This window comes from Heterodontus francisci, chromosome 41, assembly GCF_036365525.1.
Source record: "Heterodontus francisci isolate sHetFra1 chromosome 41, sHetFra1.hap1, whole genome shotgun sequence".
In the NCBI taxonomy this organism is placed as follows: Eukaryota; Metazoa; Chordata; class Chondrichthyes; order Heterodontiformes; family Heterodontidae; genus Heterodontus; species Heterodontus francisci.
Genome location: NC_090411.1, coordinates 11115540 through 11127645, shown reverse-complemented (window position 1 = coordinate 11127645; position 12106 = coordinate 11115540). Strand labels below are relative to the sequence as shown.

The 12106-nt window shown below is 55.8% G+C and overlaps 9 non-coding genes and 3 pseudogenes across 9 annotated transcripts; all 12 read left to right on the top strand.

Annotated features, from left to right (window-relative positions):
- The first annotated feature begins 3479 nt into the window (after positions 1–3479).
- On the top strand, positions 3480–3668 carry LOC137354461 (U2 spliceosomal RNA). Its single transcript, XR_010970451.1, has one exon. It is a non-coding gene; the product is annotated as a U2 spliceosomal RNA (small nuclear RNA).
- Positions 3669–4054: 386 nt separating this feature from the next.
- On the top strand, positions 4055–4173 carry LOC137354518 (U2 spliceosomal RNA; annotated as a pseudogene).
- A 2130-nt stretch (positions 4174–6303) lies between these two features.
- LOC137354193 (U2 spliceosomal RNA) lies at positions 6304–6484 on the top strand (annotated as a pseudogene).
- A 386-nt stretch (positions 6485–6870) lies between these two features.
- Positions 6871–7061, top strand: LOC137353820 (U2 spliceosomal RNA). The gene has a single exon (XR_010969972.1). It is a non-coding gene; the product is annotated as a U2 spliceosomal RNA (small nuclear RNA).
- Positions 7062–7447: 386 nt separating this feature from the next.
- Positions 7448–7638, top strand: LOC137353819 (U2 spliceosomal RNA). Its single transcript, XR_010969971.1, has one exon. It is a non-coding gene; the product is annotated as a U2 spliceosomal RNA (small nuclear RNA).
- A 386-nt stretch (positions 7639–8024) lies between these two features.
- On the top strand, positions 8025–8215 carry LOC137355069 (U2 spliceosomal RNA). The gene has a single exon (XR_010970714.1). It is a non-coding gene; the product is annotated as a U2 spliceosomal RNA (small nuclear RNA).
- A 380-nt stretch (positions 8216–8595) lies between these two features.
- LOC137353753 (U2 spliceosomal RNA) lies at positions 8596–8786 on the top strand. Its single transcript, XR_010969905.1, has one exon. It is a non-coding gene; the product is annotated as a U2 spliceosomal RNA (small nuclear RNA).
- A 386-nt stretch (positions 8787–9172) lies between these two features.
- On the top strand, positions 9173–9363 carry LOC137355068 (U2 spliceosomal RNA). The gene has a single exon (XR_010970713.1). It is a non-coding gene; the product is annotated as a U2 spliceosomal RNA (small nuclear RNA).
- Positions 9364–9749: 386 nt separating this feature from the next.
- LOC137353980 (U2 spliceosomal RNA) lies at positions 9750–9940 on the top strand. The gene has a single exon (XR_010970130.1). It is a non-coding gene; the product is annotated as a U2 spliceosomal RNA (small nuclear RNA).
- A 386-nt stretch (positions 9941–10326) lies between these two features.
- On the top strand, positions 10327–10517 carry LOC137355067 (U2 spliceosomal RNA). Its single transcript, XR_010970712.1, has one exon. It is a non-coding gene; the product is annotated as a U2 spliceosomal RNA (small nuclear RNA).
- A 386-nt stretch (positions 10518–10903) lies between these two features.
- Positions 10904–11094, top strand: LOC137353874 (U2 spliceosomal RNA). Its single transcript, XR_010970026.1, has one exon. It is a non-coding gene; the product is annotated as a U2 spliceosomal RNA (small nuclear RNA).
- A 386-nt stretch (positions 11095–11480) lies between these two features.
- On the top strand, positions 11481–11589 carry LOC137354658 (U2 spliceosomal RNA; annotated as a pseudogene).
- Positions 11590–12106: the final 517 nt, after the last annotated feature.

Genomic DNA, 12106 nt, shown 5'->3' with positions numbered 1-12106 from the left:
TCGATCTGGTCGGGGGGTAATGACTGCCGTTCCTCCGGCCTGGGTATTCTGCTGCGGGGAGGTAACTTCACCATCTCCGAAGTTAAGGAGGTGGTGGGCGGCCGCCTCCTCGTAGCAGACGTGATGTACAACAACGCTCCGCTCCGGTTGATCAACGTGTACGCCCCGGTACAACGCAGCGAGCGGCTGACCGTCTTCCAGCAGCTCCCACTGCTGCTGGCGACGTCCAGGCCGGTCATCCTAGGCGGTGACTTCAACTGCATCATCGATGCGGCTGGACGATCCGGCAGTGACGACAGAAAACTGGACGCTACGTCCAGATTCCTCATAGAAACAGTTAAGGATGCCAAACTGCACGACGTCTTCAGCAAACCTGCAGACGGAGCGCAGCGCAGATACACATGGTCAAGATCGGACGGGTCTGCCCGTTCCAGGATTGACTTCCTGTTTGTTTCCCGTGCTGTCACGGTCGGATCCACCGACGTCAAGCCGGTGTTCTTCTCCGACCACTGCCTCTTACTGGCCGACTGTCACTTACAGGACGACCAGCGGGTTGGCAGAGGGACGTGGAAGCTCAATGCGACACTGCTGACCCCAGAGAACGTTGAGGAACTCAAAAGGGATTACAAAGGTTGGAGGACCGTGAAACCCCTCTTTGAGTCTCCAGTTCACTGGTGGGAAGCGATAAAGGAGAACATCAAGAGGTTCTTCATCCACAAAGGTGTTCAGAAGGCGAGAGAGAGACAGAGGGAACTGTCCCGACTCCAGAAAATTATGCAAAATCTACTCCGGTTGCAGTCAATGGGGGTCGAGGTCAAGGAGGACCTCCAAGAGGTGAAGAGCCAGCAGGCCTCGCTCTTTGCCAAGGAGGCCTCCAAGATCATCTTCCGGTCCAGAGTCCGCTCCATCGAGCAGGATGAGACGTGCTCGCGTTACTTCTTCCAAAAGGTACACAGAGAGAGCTCTGTTATCAGCAGCCTGAAGGAAGAAGATGGCTCGGTAACGTCTTCGCAGTCCGACATACTAAGGATCAGCAAATCCTTTTATGCTGGGCTGTATGACGCGAAGCCCACAGACAGCAGAGCCTCCCAGTCCTTCCTGTCATCTATCACAGAGGTCTTAGATGACAGCAGGAGGGAGGGACTGGACAAGCCGCTAACTCTGGACGAGCTGACAAAGGCCGTCGAGTCTTTCGAGGCGAGTAAAACTCCCGGGAGCGACGGCTTACCGGTCGAGTTGTACTCGGCCCTGTGGGACTGGGTCGGCCCGGACCTGCTGGAAGTATACGAGAGTATGCTCCTGGCCGGTAGCATGTCAGAATCCATGAGAAAAGGCATCATCACCCTCATTTACAAGCAGAAGGGGGAGAGGGTAGAAATCAGAAATTGGCGGCCCATCTCACTGCTTAATGTTGATTACAAGATTCTGTCCAAAGTCATAGCCAGTCGAGTCAAGTCTGCTCTGGAGCTGGTGATTCACCCCGATCAGACCTGTACTGTACCCGGCAGGAAGATCTCTGATAGCCTCGCGCTACTCGGGGATACGATCGCCTACGTACGGGACAGGAGGGTGGACACCTGCCTCATCAGTCTGGACCAGGAGAAGGCTTTTGACAGGATATCGCACACCTACATGATGGACGTGCTTTCCAAAATGGGGTTTGGGGAGGGAATCTGCAATTGGATCCAACTGCTCTACACAAACATCAGTAGCGCAGTGTCAATCAACGGGTGGGAATCTGAAAGTTTCCCGATCAAATCTGGAGTCAGACAGGGCTGTCCTCTGTCCCCGGTCTTGTTTGTTTGCTGTATTGAACCCTTTGCTGAGTCTATTAGGAAGGATGCGAGCATAAGAGGGGTGACAATCCCAGGCAGCGGAGGCACTCAGGTCAAAACCTCCCTGTACATGGATGACGTCGCCGTCTTCTGCTCGGATCCGCTGTCCGTGCGCAGACTGATGAGCATCTGCGACCAGTTCGAACTGGCCTCGGGAGCCAAAGTTAACCACGGCAAGAGCGAGGCCATGTTCTTTGGGAACTGGGCTGACCGATCCTTTGTCCCCTTCAGCGTCAGGTCAGATTACCTGAAGGTGCTGGGGAAATGGTTCGGAAGTGCCGGGGCGTGCACCAAAACATGGGAGGAGCGAGTAGCCAAGGTACGACAAAAGTTGGGCATGTGGGGGCAGCGATCTCTCTCCATTGTGGGTAAGAACCTGGTCATCAGGTGCGAGGCGCTCACGTTGTTGCTCTACGTGGCGCAGGTCTGGCCCATACCCCACTCCTGCGCCGTGGCAGTCACCCGAGCCATTTTCCGCTTCGTCTGGGGATCTAAAATGGACCGGGTCCAGAGGGACACGATGTTCAAATCTCTGGACAAGGGCGGGAAAAATGTACCCAACGTGGCCCTCATCCTGATGACCACCTTCGTGTGCGGCTGCATCAAGCTATGTGTAGATCCCCAGTACGCAAACTCCAAGTGTCACTACGTGCTGAGGTTCTATCTGTCCCCGGTGTTGCGAAGGATGGGCCTGGTCACATTGCCGCGGAACGCTCCGTGCAGTTGGGCGGCGCCGTACCACCTATCCTTCGTGGAGCAGTTTCTGCGGAAAAACACCTTTGACCACCGGTCCATCAGGCAGTGGTCTGCACGGAATATCCTCAAGGCCCTACGGGAAAAGGAAACGGTGGATCCTGTCGGATGGTTCCCCGAGCAGACCGTCAAAGTCATTTGGCGGAATGCCTCATCACCAGAACTTTCAAACAAGCACCAAGACGTAGCTTGGCTGGTGGTGAGAAGGGCCCTCCCCGTCAGATCCTTCATGCACACCCGAAGTCTCGCCCCCTCCGCACAGTGCCCCCGCGTTGGCTGTGGTGGGGAAGAGACGGTCGCCCACCTCCTCCTGGAATGTGCCTTTGCAAAGCAGGTGTGGAAAGAGATGCAGTGGTTTTTGTCAAGGTTCATCCCAAGCAGCTCTGTAACACAGGAGTCTGTGCTCTACGGGCTGTTCCCAGGGACGCACACCGAGACAAACATCAACTGCTGCTGGAGGACTATCAATTCGGTGAAAGACGCCCTTTGGTCTGCCCGAAACTTGCTGGTCTTCCAGCGCAAAGAGTTGTCCACCACCGAATGTTGCAGACTGGCACATTCCAAGGTCCAGGACTACGTGCTGAGGGACGCACTAAAGCTTGGGGCAGCCGCAGCAAAGGCTCAATGGGGAAAGACCACAGTGTAAGGATCCCCCACCAAGCTGGACTGAGGGGCTGGAACCATCGGAAGCCCCTCGAACTGTATCGTTAATATTCTCAATTGCTGTAAATGTAAAACTGTAATTGACATGACAATTGTGAAACGGAAGGGTTGGGAAGAAACTCATGACATTATTGAAAGAAACAGATCTCTTTTGCAATGTTTGTATTTTTTGGTGCTGTTTGGAAACTGTTTGGCAATGTAATTTTTACAGATTTTTATGAATAAAGTATATTTTGGGAAAAAAAAAAAAAAAAAAAAAAAAAATCTGTTCTTATCAGTTTAATATCTGATGCGTCCCCTATCTGGGGACCAAATATTAAATTGATTTTTGGGACAGGGAGATGGAGCAGGGGATTGCCCCGTCCACTCCATGCATCCACCTGGTGTTGCAGTGTTTCCAGGAGCGGTGCAGCTTCCCCCCTCCATGGGGGCGAGACCCCTGCTGAAAAATAGAATTCGCAATAGTGACGGCGCTGCTGCTCGGCTGACTTTGCTGCAGTTTTCCGTAGGCGCTACGCTGCCCCCTGTTGGATTGCCCCGCAGTTGCAGGCCGCCTTTTGCTGCCCAGCGCACGCGTGTCTTTTTTCCTGCACAATGCCTCGCGCAGAAGCGCGAGGAATGGCTGCGCGTGGCATGCACGCGTGCTTTCCTTTCTGCTTGCAAGGCCCGGCAACAAAAGGAGCTCTGGCTCAAAGACCGCCCGCCGTCGCCTCTTTCGCCCTAGGCTCGCCCACCCGGCGGCTACTTTGAGGTAGAGGCCGCACGCCGGGCCTGACGCGCGCAGCAAACGCAGTTTTACGGCCATCGCTTCTCGGCCTTTTGGCTAAGATCAAGTGTAGTATCTGTTCTTATCAGTTTAACAAGAGTATGCTCCTGGCCGGCAGCATGTCAGAGACCATGAGAAAAGGCATCATCACCCTCATTTACAAGCAGAAGGGGGAGAGGGCAGAAATCAGAAATTGGCGGCCCATCTCACTGCTTAATGTTGATTACAAGATTCTGTCCAAAGTCATAGCCAGTCGAGTCAAGTCTGCTCTGGAGTTGGTGATTCACCCCGATCAGACCTGTACTGTACCCGGCAGGAAGATCTCTGATAGCCTCGCGCTACTCAGGGATACGATCGCCTACGTACGGGACAGGAGGGTGGACACCTGCCTCATCAGCCTGGACCAGGAGAAGGCTTTTGACAGGATATCGCACACCTACATGATGGACGTGCTTTCCAAAATGGGGTTTGGGGAGGGAATCTGCAATTGGATCCAACTGCTGTACACAAACATCAGTAGCGCAGTGTCAATCAACGGGTGGGAATCTGAAAGTTTCCCGATCAAATCTGGAGTCAGACAGGGCTGTCCTCTTTCCCCGGTCTTGTTTGTTTGCTGTATTGAACCCTTTGCTGAGTCTATTAGGAAGGATGCGAGCATAAGAGGGGTGACAATCCCAGGCAGCGGAGGCACTCAGGTCAAAACCTCCCTGTACATGGATGACGTCGCCGTCTTCTGCTCGGATCCGCTGTCCGTGCGCAGACTGATGAGCATCTGCGACCAGTTCGAACTGGCCTCGGGAGCCAAAGTTAACCACGGCAAGAGCGAGGCCATGTTCTTTGGGAACTGGGCTGACCGATCCTTTGTCCCCTTCACCGTCAGGTCAGATTACCTGAAGGTGCTGGGGATATGGTTCGGAAGGGCCGGGGCGTGCACCAAAACATGGGAGGAGCGAGTAGCCAAGGTACGACAAAAGTTGGGCATGTGGGGGCAGCGGTCTCTCTCCATTGTGGGTAAGAACCTGGTCATCAGGTGCGAGGCGCTCACGTTGTTGCTCTACGTGGCGCAGGTCTGGCCCATACCCCACTCCTGCGCCGTGGCAGTCACCCGAGCCATTTTCCGCTTCGTCTGGGGATCTAAAATGGACCGGGTCCGGAGGGACACGATGTTCAAATCTCTGGACAAGGGCGGGAAAAATGTACCCAACGTGGCCCTCATCCTGATGACCACCTTCGTGTGCGGCTGCATCAAGCTATGTGTCGATCCCCAGTACGCAAACTCCAAGTGTCACTACGTGCTGAGGTTCTATCTGTCCCCGGTGTTGCGAAGGATGGGCCTGGTCACATTGCCGCGGAACGCTCCGTGCAGTTGGGCGGCGCCGTACCACCTATCCTTCGTGGAGCAGTTTCTGCGGAAAAACACATTTGACCACCGGTCCATCAGGCAGTGGTCTGCACGGAATGTCCTCAAGGCCCTACGGGAAAAGGAAACGGTGGATCCTGTCGGATGGTTCCCCGAGCAGACCGTCAAAGTCATTTGGCGGAATGCCTCATCACCAGAACTTTCAAACAAGCACCAAGACGTAGCTTGGCTGGTGGTGAGAAGGGCCCTCCCCGTCAGATCCTTCATGCACACCCGAAGTCTCGCCCCCTCCGCACAGTGCCCCCGCGTTGGCTGTGGTGGGGAAGAGACGGTCGCCCACCTCCTCCTGGAATGTGCCTTTGCAAAGCAGGTGTGGAAAGAGATGCAGTGGTTTTTGTCAAGGTTCATCCCAAGCAGCTCTGTAACACAGGAGTCTGTGCTCTACGGGCTGTTCCCAGGGACGCACACCGAGACAAACATCAACTGCTGCTGGAGGGCTATCAATTCGGTGAAAGACGCCCTTTGGTCTGCCCGAAACTTGCTGGTCTTCCAGCGCAAAGAGTTGTCCACCACCGAATGTTGCAGACTGGCACATTCCAAGGTCCAGGACTACGTGCTGAGGGACGCACTAAAGCTTGGGGCAGCCGCAGCAAAGGCTCAATGGGGAAAGACCACAGTGTAAGGTTCCCCACCAAGCTGGACTGAGGGGCTGGAACCATGGGAAGCCCCTCGAACTGTATCGTTAATATTCTCAATTGCTGTAAATGTAAAACTGTAATTGACATGACAATTGTGAAACGGAAGGGTTGGGAAGAAACTCATGACATTATTGAAAGAAACTGATCTCTTTTGCAATGTTTGTATTTTTTCGTGCTGTTTGGAAACTGTTTGGCAATGTAATTTTTACAGATTTTTATGAATAAAGTATATTTTGGAAATAAAAAAAAAAAAGTATCTGTTCTTATCAGTTTAATATCTGATACGTCCCCTATCAGGGGACCAAATATTAAATTGATTTTTGGGACAGGGAGATGGAACAGGGGCTTGCCCCGTTCACTCCATGCATCCACCTGGTATTGCAGTGTTTCCAGGAGCGGTGCAGCTTCCCCCCTCCATGGGGGCGAGACCCCTGCTGAAAAATAGAATTCGCTATAGTGACGGCGCTGCTGCTCGGCTGACTTTGCTGCAGTTTTCTGTGGGCGCTACGCTGCCCCCTGTTGGATTGCCCCGCAGTTGCAGGCCGCCCTTTGCTGCCCAGCGCGCGCGTGTCTTTTTTCCTGCGCAATGCCTCGCGCAGAAGCGCAAGGAATGGCTGCGCGTGGCATGCACGCGTGCTTTCCTTTCTGCTTGCAAGGCCCGGCAACAAAAGGAGCTCTGGCTCAAAGACCGCCCGCCGTCGCCTCTTTCGCCCTAGGCTCGCCCACCCGGCGGCTACTTTGAGGTAGAGGCCGCACGCCGGGCCTGACGCGCGCAGCAAACGCAGTTTTACGGCCATCGCTTCTCGGCCTTTTGGCTAAGATCAAGTGTAGTATCTGTTCTTATCAGTTTAATATCTGATACGTCCCCTATCTGGGGACCACATATCAAATTGATTTTTGGGACAGGGAGATGGAACAGGGGCTTGCCCCGTTCACTCCATGCATCCACCTGGTATTGCAGTGTTTCCAGGAGCGGTGCAGCTTCCCCCCTCCATGGGGGCGAGACCCCTGCTGAAAAATAGAATTCGCAATAGTGACGGCGCTGCTGCTCGGCTGACTTTGCTGCAGTTTTCCGTGGGCGCTACGCTGCCCCCTGTTGGATTGCCCCGCAGTTGCATGCCGCCCTTTGCTGCCCAGCGCGCGCGTGTCTTTTTTCCTGCGCAATGCCTCGCGCAGAAGCGCAAGGAATGGCTGCGCGTGGCATGCACGCGTGCTTTCCTTTCTGCTTGCAAGGCCCGGCAACAAAAGGAGCTCTGGCTCAAAGACCGCCCGCCGTCGCCTCTTTCGCCCTAGGCTCGCCCACCCGGCGGCTACTTTGAGGGAGAGGCCGCACGCCGGGCCTGACGCGCGCAGCAAACGCAGTTTTACGGCCATCGCTTCTCGGCCTTTTGGCTAAGATCAAGTGTAGTATCTGTTCTTATCAGTTTAATATCTGATACGTCCCCTATCTGGGGACCACATATCAAATTGATTTTTGGGACAGGGAGATGGAACAGGGGCTTGCCCCGTTCACTCCATGCATCCACCTGGTATTGCAGTGTTTCCAGGAGCGGTGCAGCTTCCCCCCTCCATGGGGGCGAGACCCCTGCTGAAAAATAGAATTCGCAATAGTGACGGCGCTGCTGCTCGGCTGACTTTGCTGCAGTTTTCCGTGGGCGCTACGCTGCCCCCTGTTGGATTGCCCCGCAGTTGCAGGCCGCCCTTTGCTGCCCAGCGCACGCGTGTCTTTTTTCCTGCGCAATGCCTCGCGCAGAAGCGCAAGGAATGGCTGCGCGTGGCATGCACGCGTGCTTTCCTTTCTGCTTGCAAGGCCCGGCAACAAAAGGAGCTCTGGCTCAAAGACCGCCCGCCGTCGCCTCTTTCGCCCTAGGCTCGCCCACCCGGCGGCTACTTTGAGGGAGAGGCCGCACGCCGGGCCTGACGCGCGCAGCAAACGCAGTTTTACGGCCATCGCTTCTCGGCCTTTTGGCTAAGATCAAGTGTAGTATCTGTTCTTATCAGTTTAATATCTGATACGTCCCCTATCTGGGGACCAAATATTAAATTGATTTTTGGGACAGGGAGATGGAACAGGGGCTTGCCCCGTCCACTCCATGCATCCACCTGGTATTGCAGTGTTTCCAGGAGCGGTGCAGCTTCCCCCCTCCATGGGGGTGAGACCCCTGCTGAAAAATAGAATTCGCAATAGTGACGGCGCTGCTGCTCGGCTGACTTTGCTGCAGTTTTCCGTGGGCGCTACGCTGCCCCCTGTTGGATTGCCCCGCAGTTGCAGGCCGCCCTTTGCTGCCCAGCGCGCGCGTGTCTTTTTTCCTGCGCAATGCCTCGCGCAGAAGCGCAAGGAATGGCTGCGCGTGGCATACACGCGTGCTTTCCTTTCTGCTTGCAAGGCCCGGCAACAAAAGGAGCTCTGGCTCAAAGACCGCCCGCCGTCGCCTCTTTCGCCCTAGGCTCGCCCACCCGGCGGGGAGGTAGAGGCCGCACGCCGGGCCTGACGCGAGCAGCAAACGCAGTTTTACGGCCATCGCTTCTCGGCCTTTTGGCTAAGATCAAGTGTAGTATCTGTTCTTATCAGTTTAATATCTGATACGTCCCCTATCTGGGGACCAAATATTAAATTGATTTTTGGGACAGGGAGATGGAACAGGGGCTTGCCCCGTCCACTCCATGCATCCACCTGGTATTGCTGTGTTTCCAGGAGCGGTGCAGCTTCCCCCCTCCATGGGGGCGAGACCCCTGCTGAAAAATAGAATTCGCAATAGTGACGGCGCTGCTGCTCGGCTGACTTTGCTGCAGTTTTCCGTGGGCGCTACGCTGCCCCCTGTTGGATTGCCCCGCAGTTGCAGGCCGCCCTTTGCTGCCCAGCGCGCGCGTGTCTTTTTTCCTGCGCAATGCCTCGCGCAGAAGCGCAAGGAATGGCTGCGCGTGGCATGCACGCGTGCTTTCCTTTCTGCTTGCAAGGCCCGGCAACAAAAGGAGCTCTGGCTCAAAGACCGCCCGCCGTCGCCTCTTTCGCCCTAGGCTCGCCCACCCGGCGGCTACTTTGAGGGAGAGGCCGCACGCCGGGCCTGACGCGCGCAGCAAACGCAGTTTTACGGCCATCGCTTCTCGGCCTTTTGGCTAAGATCAAGTGTAGTATCTGTTCTTATCAGTTTAATATCTGATACGTCCCCTATCTGGGGACCAAATATTAAATTGATTTTTGGGACAGGGAGATGGAACAGGGGCTTGCCCCGTCCACTCCATGCATCCACCTGGTATTGCAGTGTTTCCAGGAGCGGTGCAGCTTCCCCCCTCCATGGGGGCGAGACCCCTGCTGAAAAATAGAATTCGCAATAGTGACGGCGCTGCTGCTCGGCTGACTTTGCTGCAGTTTTCCGTGGGCGCTACGCTGCCCCCTGTTGGATTGCCCCGCAGTTGCAGGCCGCCCTTTGCTGCCCAGCGCGCGCGTGTCTTTTTTCCTGCGCAATGCCTCGCGCAGAAGCGCAAGGAATGGCTGCGCGTGGCATGCACGCGTGCTTTCCTTTCTGCTTGCAAGGCCCGGCAACAAAAGGAGCTCTGGCTCAAAGACCGCCCGCCGTCGCCTCTTTCGCCCTAGGCTCGCCCACCCGGCGGCTACTTTGAGGGAGAGGCCGCACGCCGGGCCTGACGCGCGCAGCAAACGCAGTTTTACGGCCATCGCTTCTCGGCCTTTTGGCTAAGATCAAGTGTAGTATCTGTTCTTATCAGTTTAATATCTGATACGTCCCCTATCTGGGGACCAAATATTAAATTGATTTTTGGGACAGGGAGATGGAACAGGGGCTTGCCCCGTCTACTCCATGCATCCACCTGGTATTGCAGTGTTTCCAGGAGCGGTGCAGCTTCTCCCCTCCATGGGGGCGAGACCCCTGCTGAAAAATAGAATTCGCAATAGTGACGGCGCTGCTGCTCGGCTGACTTTGCTGCAGTTTTCCTTGGGCGCTACGCTGCCCCCTGTTGGATTGCCCCGCAGTTGCAGGCCGCCCTTTGCTGCCCAGCGCGCGCGTGTCTTTTTTCCTGCGCAATGCCTCGCGCAGAAGCGCGAGGAATGGCTGCGCGTGGCATGCACGTGTGCTTTCCTTTCTGCTTGCAAGGCCCGGCAACAAAAGGAGCTCTGGCTCAAAGACCGCCCGCCGTCGCCTCTTTCGCCCTCGGCTCGCCCACCCGGCGGCTACTTTGAGGTAGAGGCCGCACGCCGGGCCTGAAGCGCGCAGCAAACGCAGTTTTACGGCCATCGCTTCTCGGCCTTTTGGCTAAGATCAAGTGTAGTATCTGTTCTTATCAGTTTAATATCTGATACGTCCCCTATCTGGGGACCAAATATTAAATTGATTTTTGGGACAGGGAGATGGAACAGGGGCTTGCCCCGTCCACTCCATGCATCCACCTGGTATTGCAGTGTTTCCAGGAGCGGTGCAGCTTCCCCCCTCCATGGGGGCGAGACCCCTGCTGAAAAATAGAATTCGCAATAGTGATGGCGCTGCTGCTCGGCTGACTTTGCTGCAGTTTTCCGTGGGCGCTACGCTGCCCCCTGTTGGATTGCCCCGCAGTTGCAGGCCGCCCTTTGCTGCCCAGCGCGCGCGTGTCTTTTTTCCTGCGCAATGCCTCGCGCAGAAGCGCAAGGAATGGCTGCGCGTGGCATGCACGCGTGCTTTCCTTTCTGCTTGCAAGGCCCGGCAACAAAAGGAGCTCTGGCTCAAAGACCGCCCGCCGTCGCCTCTTTCGCCCTAGGCTCGCCCACCCGGCGGCTACTTTGAGGTAGAGGCCGCACGCCGGGCCTGACGCGCGCAGCAAACGCAGTTTTAGGGCCATCGCTTCTCGGCCTTTTGGCTAAGATCAAGTGTAGTATCTATTCTTATCAGTTTAATATCTGATACGTCCCCTATCTGGGGACCAAATATTAAATTGATTTTTGGGACAGGGAGATGGATCAGGGGCTTGCCCCGTCCACTCCATGCATCCACCTGGTATTGCAGTGTTTCCAGGAGCGGTGCAGCTTCCCCCCTCCATGGGGGCGAGACCCCTGCTGAAAAATAGAATTCGCAATCGTGACGGCGCTGCTGCTCGGCTGACTTTGCTGCAGTTTTCCCTGGGCGCTACGCTGCCCCCTGTTGGATTGCCCCGCAGTTGCAGGCCGCCCTTTGCTGCCCAGCGCGCGCGTGTCTTTTTTCCTGCGCAATGCCTCGCGCAGAAGCGCGAGGAATGGCTGCGCGTGGCATGCACGCGTGCTTTCCTTTCTGCTTGCAAGGCCCGGCAACAAAAGGAGCTCTGGCTCAAAGACCGCCCGCCGTCGCCTCTTTCGCCCTAGGCTCGCCCACCCGGCGGCTACTTTGAGGTAGAGGCCGCACGCCGGGCCTGACGCGAGCAGCAAACGCAGTTTTACGGTCATCGCTTCTCGGCCTTTTGGCTAAGATCAAGTGTAGTATCTGTTCTTATCAGTGCTTATTTGATTGAGAAGAGACCATGATCATTGCCTTTTGATCCTGGGGAAGCTTTGAGTAAAATGGCTATAACCAATTTTCGAGCTTCGGGCCAGGGAGTGCGCAACACCGTTCGGGTGGTCGTGAAGGACAAGGAAGGAGATGCACCGGTCGATCGCACCTTCTTCATCAAGAAAATTCTCTTCGATTGCTGCGGATTTCAAGCCACGGACGTCTTCTGCCTGCAGGATTTCCCCAGCAGTGGATACTTCGACGTGACGTTCCGGAACGTGGCGGGATGCATCAAGTTCCTGAAGGCGTTCAAGGAGAAAGGGGACTGCGCGCCACTGTCGATCCTCACAGCGGAGCCGCTCTTCACGCTTCCGTCACAACGGGACCGGGTGGTGACGATTCACCTCTACAACCCCCATGTTCCGGTGGTGGATGTACTCACCTTTCTCGCCAGGTACGTCGAGGTGGCGGGCAGCAGCACTGATGTCAAGGACCCCTTTGGGATCTGGACCAGCAAGCGGCAGGTCAAGGTGACCTTGAAGGTAGATCCCAGTGGAGCCATCATCCACCCTCCCTCCAGC